The following is a 9,826-nucleotide window of genomic DNA, read 5'->3' on the forward strand; positions in this document are numbered from 1 at the left end:
AGAGTATATTTGTACTACAACCACTGTGGAGATCAATGTGGATATTCCTCAAAAAACTAGGAATAGGGCCAGGGATTTAGCTCAGTAGCACCACACCTGTCTTGCAAACTCAAGGTCCTGAGTTCCATCCCTGGTACAAAGAAAGCAAAACAAAACAAAAACGAGTATTAGAGGTCCTATTTGACCCAGCTATTCCCCTGTTGGGCATCTTCCCAAAAGAATTAAAAGCTTCATACCACAGTGATATATGTGCACCCATGTTTATAGCAGCACAGAATGCACTAGCTAAATCTTGGGTGTACAATATATAACATATCTTAATTCTTTTTGACCTCCCTCTGCTATCTTTTGGTCCCCTTCCCATTTGCAAAAGAACTTTGGTAATAAAAAATCTGCTCAGTACTTATAGATGGCTAATTTTAAGATTTTTGCAAAGGGATAATTCATTTAATTTGGCATTTTACAGATTACAATAGCAAATTGTTAATCAAGTGATTTGCTCTTCTTTAAATTGGTGACATGCCAAATAACACTTGGGTTTTTCGTGCTTAAATCTTGGGTAACATTTCCTCAGAAATACTATGCATAAATCCTGCATTTTCTGATGCAAACTCTTTTGTCAATGACATTGCCGGGCAAAAATAACTTGAAGCTGAGCTGTGGAAACCTCTTGGCTCTGAACAAAACATTTCTCAGACCCAATAAATGGAAGGATGCTGCTTCAGATCAGATCCTGCTCACTCATTGGTAATGTCAATGGAGACATCAACCAGATGCTTCCCAGAGACCTTGGAAATAAGAGAAACAGCACTGCCCGATGAAACAAAGCAGGTAAAAGTCACTGACAGCAGTTAAGAACTGGAAGAGGAGGACAAGACTAAGCACATACCTGGGTGTTCTGTGTGCTTCTTATCTTCCCAAAAGAATTAAAAGCTTCATACCACAGTGATATATGTGCACCCATGTTTATAGCAGCACAGAATGCACTAGCTAAATCTTGGGTGTACAATATATAACATATCTTAATTCTTTTTGACCTCCCTCTGCTATCTTTTGGTCCCCTTCCCATTTGCAAAAGAACTTTGGTAATAAAAAATCTGCTCAGTACTTATAGATGGCTAATTTTAAGATTTTTGCAAAGGGATAATTCATTTAATTTGGCATTTTACAGATTACAATAGCAAATTGTTAATCAAGTGATTTGCTCTCCTTTAAATTGGTGACATGCCAAATAATACTTGGGTTTTTCGTGCTTAAATCTTGGGTAACATTTCCTCAGAAATACTGTGCATAAATCCTGCATTTTTCTGATGCAAACTCTTTTGTCAATGACATTGCTGGGCAAAAATAACGTGAAGCTGAGCTGTGGAAACCTCTTGGCTCTGAACAAAAACATTTCTCAGACCCAATAAATGGAAGGATGCTGCTTCAGATCAGATCCTGGTCACTCATTGTTAATGTCAATGGAGACATCAACCAGATGCTTCCCAGAGACCTTGGAAATAAGAGAAACAGCACTGCCCGATGAAACAAAGCAGGTAAAAGTCACTGACAGCAGTTAAGAACTGGAAGAGGAGGACAAGACTAAGCACATACCTGGGTGTTCTGTGTGCTTCTGAAAGTCCACTGATGCACTTTGATGTCATCCCGTGGGTCAAGTGAGGAGCATGTGACTGTGACTTACTGACTGCAGATGCAATGAGTTCCCAAATCCTTAGACAGGCAGGGGACTAAATAATCTGGGAAGGCCGATCTCATAGCACATCTTCACATACTTGAGGGAAAGTGATCTTCTGCTGTGAGGGTGATGTCCTCTGGGCAGGATGGAGCTAGGGTCCAGGTGGCTCAGGTGGTCACTGATGGATAACCCTGGGCAGAAGGTCTCCCGCTATCCCCCTCTGCTCTGATTTCATACTCTCAAATCAATCCATAGGTATTAATTTACCTCCTTGTGCAGATATTTTGATTAAAAGCGAATGTGCAGATCACCAAAATGCTTGGCTGATTTTGCAGGTGTATTGTGTAAAATAAGCTAATTCCAGGCAGCCTTATTCCTTCCTTTTAAAGTTTGGATAGTGTGATGCCACTGAGAAATATTTGTATACTGAATCATACTTCCTAAGTGAGGTCTACACAAGTGAGGACTGGGTCCTGGACAAAGATCACCTCACTGCAGATCAGGATGCCGGCAGCTCCCCTGGAACCCTTGAAGGACATCACGGATCCTTCTCTGGGGCCAGCAACTTATGGTTACCTCACAAGTGAACAATAAATTATGGGATCAATAAGACACAAGGAATGCTAATGAATGTTTTTAATTCAGAACATGTGGCCAGAGCTTATGTTTTTCTTAGGATTCTAATAAAATTTCTGCAGTAGGCCAGACTTTTAAATTTATTTGCAAAACAATGTAGGCATATGAAAATATGTGGCTATAAAATGCATTTGGATGCATTTTTGGATATTCTAGCCTCTGTATTTAATCCTCTTTAATTTTTTTTTTTGTTGTTGTTGTTGTTTGTTTTTGAGACAGGGTCTCACTATGTAGTTCAGGCTGGGCTTGAACTCACACTGTAGCCCAGGCTGGTATCTAACTCACAGCGATCCTCCTGCCTCAGTCTTCCAAGTACTGGGACTACAAGTGTGTGCCACTATACTGACTGATTGTTTCTTAATCTAAGGAAAAAAGCCCATTGTTCACAAAATATGATTCTCTTTGGAAGCCAAATGGAGACACAAGAAGGAAGGAGTGCTAAGAGTGTACATGAAGATTCTTTATGATCAGGTTCCACATAGGTTGAAAGTCTGGATTTGACTGGATTGCTAAGATATATTTTGGAGTCAATGAACAGATGTACTAATATTTTAGTTATTATGACACTTATGTAATTATGACACTTAATAAATGTTTACCAAGTGAACATGAATAAATACAAACAAGCTAACAAATGCTTGAATATTGATTTTTTTAGGACTGGATCTGGAACTTCTGGCTTGCTAAAATCTTACTAATTGTACCAAGTAATGGCATTTCTCCCAAGGAAAGAGGAACAGACTTTCTGACATTAGGTAAGAATCACTGTGGAATTTCCAAAAATCCTTCAATGTTCATTTTTTTCTTCCTATTCTACCCTTTATTTTAATTTCATTGTACAAGATTCTTAAAGATTCTTAGTTGTCTTCGTGGATTAAATTGGCCAAAAGACTGACAGAAGTGAAAGGAGAAAGCAAAAAGTAAATTAAATATCTAATCTATATCCTGATGTAACATTCAGGCATTGCTTTTTTGCTTGAAGTAATACATTTTATACATATGTACAAGTTAGCTATTTAGAAATATGCCAAAGTATTTGATGAGTAATACATTATGTGTCATCTCCATGGTTTCAAAGTAAATATCTAAGACTGAAGTCACTTCTTTACACCTGAACAAACCTGTCAGTACTAGATGGGCCTATGTTTCAATAAGTAAAATTTAAGATTTGATGCACTGATGAACTCTTTTTTAGTGCTCTGTGCATTAGTCATATAACATTCCTAAACTGAAAGTTATTTTTAAAATTCTTAGTTCTCTCTCTCTCTCTCAACACTGTCTCTCTTGATAGCTGGGTCTGTTGTCCCTGTTTTGGGGTCATTGTTATGAGGTTATTGTCTTTGTCTGAATTAATCATCCTTTTATGAACCTTTCTGATGTCTTCCCTACATATTCCCAATTTTCTTTGTCTCTTTTCTGTATTTTAGCATTCTCAAAATCTCTCTTTCCTGCCTCCTCAGTATTTATCCCCATGGCATTTCCAGAGATTTCTCAATGGCTCCAATATTTGAGTGGTTTCCTAGAAGATTTTGATTATATAAGAATTCTGTGTTCAGCTTAACAGTATTGCAAGAAACCTTAGAAAACACCATCTTATAATTCATGATAGCAAATTTATCTGCCAAAATTCTGAGCCACCAGTACTTTCTCTCTGGAACAGCCAATCTAGATAGTCTAACCGTGATTCAAAATTAACTTTTTTCAGAATTTGGGTTTAAAATATACCATGAGATTGAAGAAATCTTTTTGATCTAATATATGATAAAATTTTAATATATTTAACATACTTTATGCCTAGAACATGGTAGGTGTTAAGTAAATATTTACTGACTGAATGAATGGGCATCTGTTTGAGTAAATAAAAGAAGATAAAAAACTAATAGTTCCCACAATCTCCCTTGTGCCACATTGTCAGGCAAAGAAAACACTGAAAGACACCACAGAACAGGAAAGCGTGTGTTCAGCCTTGTAGTTCACAGGCCCTTTTATGAATTATATGACTTTGAAGGCACTACATCACCTCTTCCGCCTTCCGAAGGTGTTTTTATTTTTTAAGAAGAAAAGTGACAGTACAGATTTCATAAGGTGTGGTGAAGACTTTTATTAGGTATAAGTAATGCATTGATGATTTAAAATATATGTTTGCTACATACAAGTATTATACGTTTTATGTAAGGGATTTGAGCATCCACAGATTGTTCTATGGTGAGGGGGTTCTGGAAGCAATCTTTCATGCATACCAAGGGATGATGTGCATACTAACTTTATTAGTACAAATATATTCAAAAAAGTTATCATTAACTTTCCCCAAATCATACACATATCAGAAAAATACTCAGCACATATCTGGAGAAGAATGCAATTCTTTGCCAATCCTTAAAGCATAAGGTTGAGCATTAACAACAGATAGACGTTATGATATGTCTAAGGAGTTTACATTCAAATAAAATAAGGCACCCTGGTCAGTACCCACAACTGGGTCTCAAGGATCTCAGCAGGGGAAGCACCTGGAGGTCCTGTGCTGTTTTCTCAGAGCTTCTGTGGGAGCTGCAGGACCTGGGCTTCTGTCCTTGATTGAAATGCAGTAGAATCCTCAGAATAGGAGGTTTGATTCTCTAGGGCTCAACCCAGTTGGCTGCACTTGAGGGTTCACTGGGCTCTCTGTCCTTGCCTATCTCTGCTGGGAAGAAGGGGCAAAGACATTTCCCTTTTCTATTTCTGTCTTCATCCCAGCAGGACCCTCAATTAGGAAGCAGACAGCACACAAACCTCTGGGATGAGAGGTCTCCTTGCAGTCCCTGGACACTTGGCATGATTGGCCTCTCAGGAATCCCAGCACTGCTGTCTCCCCAGTCTCCATAGGGAGCAGGTGAGTCTTTGGGAAGCAGGAAAGGACCAGTGTGACCAAGAAAGCGATTCTGAGATCTCTTCTGCAGCTCAGATTCTGTGTGATGTCATCTGGGCCTCTCTGCTGCAGCAGAAGTGGGAAGAAAGGACCCTGAAAAAGGATGTGGTTGCAAGTCACAAACCGAGGTGTGGAGGTGTTGTGGAGAGCTGCTTGGGGAAGTGTGGGGCAGACTGGAGAGTGAAGGAGGGATCAAGACGTCTCCATAGGACCGATTAGGACCTGCCTGGGTGGAAGGTTTTCAGGACACCAATCATGAGTGCAGGTCATCTGCTGGAAATATCCTCTAATCTCTGTTCTGAAGTGGGGGGCTTGATGGATTCAGACTGTCCCTTCCTGGGAAGACAGCAGCCTGACCCATGCAGCCTCCCCTGGAGACATCTGCCTCTTCCAGGAGGAGAGAAGACACCTTACTCTGAAAATATTTTCCTTTTTGTTTATATTTCTTTCTCACACTGTACACAGGAGTGTGAGGAATCTTAGATCAAATCATTGTGCAATGTATAAACTATTTTATTACACTAACATATTGACATGCTGAGGTTTCAGCATAAATCTAAGGGAAAATCTCACATACTTAACCACATTTAGAGCACATGCTTACTGGGTTCTGACTGTCTCAGCTCATCTTGAAAAATGTACATTTATGTCAGGGCACACACACCAAACTGCTCCTGATCATATGAAAAACCTGGTGTATGATAGACAGTCCACAGACACTTTACTTCTCTTTCCCCCAAGCGAACTGCCACGAATGTAGATTAAAACATCCATAAAATCCTGGGAAAGTTATGGTATGAGGGCATTTAAAGTATTTCTTACCATATGTATATCAGCTCTCAAAAGTCATTTTAGAACAGAACAGAATGCTTGAACCAAGATAAGGTAAATATGAAATGTCACCATGGCAAACATACTAAAATTTAGGAAATGCATCACCTCAAATTACGTGTTTTTCTGCTCCATATCAAGTTGAGGCAGTGTCAGAGTCTAAAACCTGTTGGAGCGAAACATGAATATGAGTTTATGAGAAGGAAGGTAACAGAGACAAGCAGTCAGATCTATATTGGAATGAACACATACACAAATGTTTCCTTTGTATGGCAGCGTGTGGAGATTAGGATACTGCCTTTCAGAAGCAAGCGTAAATGTTTTCATAATCAACTTCTTCATCATACTGCTATACACATGAAATTGGAGATGCAAAAGTAAAATTCAGAAGATAATAAATTTTATATCTGGGCCTATCACACAAACTAAAACTAAGAAAAGTTTTTTAAAGAGCATGAAGATCAGTAGGTATAACTTCAAATTGTCTATATTCTGTTACAAGTAAATGGAGATAACCAATGTTGCAAGAGCTAATAAAAAATACAGTGTGAACAGCTACAAAGAATGACAAATTTGGAACATTTGTTGGAAAATGGATGAACCTGGAAATAGAATGTTGAATGAAATAAATCAGACGCACAAGCTTAAATGGATGGTACCTCTCACTTGAGTGAGGCAAAATACAAACACACAAAGAGAATAATAAGGAATGGATGGAAGAGGACATGAGGATGATTCTCTCGCAGCAGGGAAGTGGTCCAAGGGGATAAGGATGAGGAGTGTGGAGGAGGAGAAAGGGAAATAAGAATAAAGATGTGCCGTGCACAGGAACCTAGTAATCTCAATGAGTGTAATGAGTAAATGCCATGACAAGGTAAGATTAATAAATCAACACAAACACAAATCAGGGTAGGGGAATTAGAGAAGGGATGGAGGGAGAGGGGATTAACAACAAGAAACTAGCCATAGTTTGTGCATGTCTCCACTCCCCAAGATGACTGTAAGCTGCAGGTACTGCAGATATATACTAATGAAAGTTTTTTAAAAGTTAGGAAAATACAGTTAAAATGACATATTTACATAAAAGAACTCAGTACACAGAAGAGACCTTTAGATGAAACAAAGGCATGCATGTTATGAATTAGCACTGAGCATTTGATTTCATCGGACCTATACAACATTTATGTTTAAAGTTCTCAAAAATTTGACTATTTTATTGACACGAGAGTAACAGATAAAGACCTGAAATGAATGGCTGTAACTGCTGCTCAAAGTAAACTCATCAGAGAGGTTCTGTAAAAGAGCAGCTACTAACATAGGCAGAAATGTCTAAGACAGTGGAGAGTGTATTTTTAGGATGGCATGAGAGAAATTTAATGTGTGGAGGGTGAAAGGATAGTGCTCTAAATTGTGTGTCCTGACTAATTATGAGTTAAAAGGGCTGATGTTAATTTAGAATCCATAGAAACAGGAACCTGGAGAGGCAGTGTGTGAGAAAGTGTGTGTTTATGGTTTGTTTCAGCTGCTAGTGCTATCGTCTCTGAGGCATAGTGCCTGCAAAGATGTGGACTTTTCTTTCTTACACAGTTGCCCCTGGCCCTGAATGCAGGAAAGGGCTGAATTTCCAAGCCCTCCTACATTTAGGCGGGCCCCATTTTTATCGCAGAGATCTGAGCAGAAGGAATGTGAGGAGCATCTTCTAGGGCTTAAGTGAATATGAAGTGGGATTTCTGAATTCAGTTAGATGACAAATCATAACCTGGGACTGTGACTGTCACCTGAAGTGAGTCCAGTTTTGGGGGACTGAGCACTTACCTCCTAAGATCTGAAACTGTGTATAGGCAGAATGATGGCTAGGATTGAGCTGAAGTACAAGACAGCCATCAAGTATTCCCTGGAGATTTGGTTGGTGTTTGTGGAAAACCCTCATATATCCAGTGTCAGAAGGGAAGAGTTGAGTGTCTGTGTGAGTGTAAGAGTATGGAAACTGCCTTTGGTTTTTCACCAGTTTCTGAGAATCCAAATATCCTGGCCCCAGCCAGTCCTCCAAGGATCAAATCAGATGGTACTTTACAGAACCTCCCCTTCACCTAGTCCTAGAAGGTTACAAAGCTAAACAGCAGTAGCAGCATCAGCATCAGCATCATCAGCAACAACAACAACAAAACACGTAAGAACAAGAAACCAAATATAGCCAGAGCCCCAATTAAAGTTCATCAAGAAGGCCAGGGAAGCACAGGTATCCCTTGGGTCTGGGAAAACATCACAGCCATGTGTTCTGTAAGACCATGTGTCAAATTTTCTTTCCTTTCTGTCCTATTTTTCCCAAGAAAAAGATTTCACGGCACTTCCCTACATCATCAATATTCTGTGTAGTCTAGATCAGCCCACTAGTAACATATGAGAAATCATTAAAATGTTGAATTTCTGCCCATCCCATTCAGATCTGCTACATAAAAACTATTGTTTTCACAAGTTCCCCAGATGATTTGTCTGTGCATTAATACAGAGAAACATTGTTCTACACTTCCTACCAAAGAATAAAGAATGCTCCTACAGGTCAGTGAAGGCACTGACCATTCTACATCTCAACGACACTGTATGGGTCAATTTCACGTGGCTCGAGAACTGATTTCCACCCATCATTTTCAGTAGTTGTACTCCCTAGTGTTTCTGCCCTCTTGCAAGAGATATGAGAAATAAAATCTTCTACACAGCTGCACTGCAAACTCAGTCACTACTGTGGCATTCCTGTGATGATAGGGTTTAGCAATTTGTCACTCCTTTTGAAAGACCCATGAACCGTGTTCTATATGATACAGGAATGTACATCACCATATTTTCATATGAGGTGCCTTCTGCTACTGTTTCTGAAATTCTCCTGTGATCACTATGAATGAGGCATAATCATCAATAGTCACCAGAAGAAACTTTTGCAAAGATTGAGTGAATCTAGAACTAAAAGTTACTAATGGACAAAGTTACTAATGGCTGCCATATTTTAAAGTTCGACACCATCAATCTTTCAATGGTGCTAATTCTGTAAGTACCACTAGAGAGAGTGCAATTTTGCATACAAAGAAAAAAATCTGAATTCCTTTGTCTTGGTAAAAAAGGAGTTTTTAGATAAAATTCTATGAAACATATACTCTACTCAGTTGGTCAGACACCAGTATACAATAGCATCATCTATTTTCCTTCTGTCATTTGATGTTTCTTACTCAGCTCATCCCCAAAATTCACAAAATCCGAACTGCTCTTTTGTGGATAGATTTTATTAGACTTTGAACACACACACACGCACACACACACACACACACGCAAATGAGGTTATCTATGTTCTGGCCTCAGGTGAAATAAAACTCCATACTCAATAAACATTTTTTTTTGATTCTTGATGTCTTTGTGTTCTGTGTTTCTCTTAAAAGTCCAGCGCATTTTGTGACTTTGTATAGGAGAGCCATTTTCCAGCCATAGATGAGCCAATCAGCCTCTCCTACCTGGTGTCTGTTCCACTAGGCTTTATAGGACACAGATCAGCTCACTGCAACACACACTGATCTCTGAGAAACCCTCTTTCATTTAACATATCCTACTTTGTTCTTCGTTTGATAATATTGTTATTGATATACTACCGTATATTGTTTTGCTTGCATACAGAAGCCTTGGGACTCAGACTAAGGAAAAGTCCAGGCTGTGCTACTTTTAAGCCTGTACATATACAAATGTATTTGATTACATGACCTGTACTTGATAACAGGTCCTGATAACAGGAC

The 9,826-nt window shown here is 39.1% G+C and overlaps 1 long non-coding RNA gene across 3 annotated transcripts in view; it reads left to right on the plus strand.

The window, feature by feature from the left end:
* LOC104872347 overlaps nucleotides 1–9,826 on the plus strand; it is a 38,487-nt gene extending 28,661 nt beyond the window's left edge. The window contains exons 3-5 of one of the 3 annotated variants that reach the window (XR_004517499.1): nucleotides 2,973–3,069; nucleotides 5,048–5,183; nucleotides 5,251–9,824. This is a non-coding gene — a long non-coding RNA (uncharacterized LOC104872347). Of the gene's footprint in view, nucleotides 1–2,972; nucleotides 3,070–5,047 lie in introns of all 3 variants that reach the window. The other 2 variants (XR_004517498.1, XR_783126.3) reach the window with 2 other exon arrangements.

This window comes from Fukomys damarensis, unplaced genomic scaffold, assembly GCF_012274545.1.
Source record: "Fukomys damarensis isolate Sample0158 unplaced genomic scaffold, DMR_v1.0_HiC HiC_scaffold_16, whole genome shotgun sequence".
NCBI lineage: Eukaryota > Metazoa > Chordata > Mammalia > Rodentia > Bathyergidae > Fukomys > Fukomys damarensis.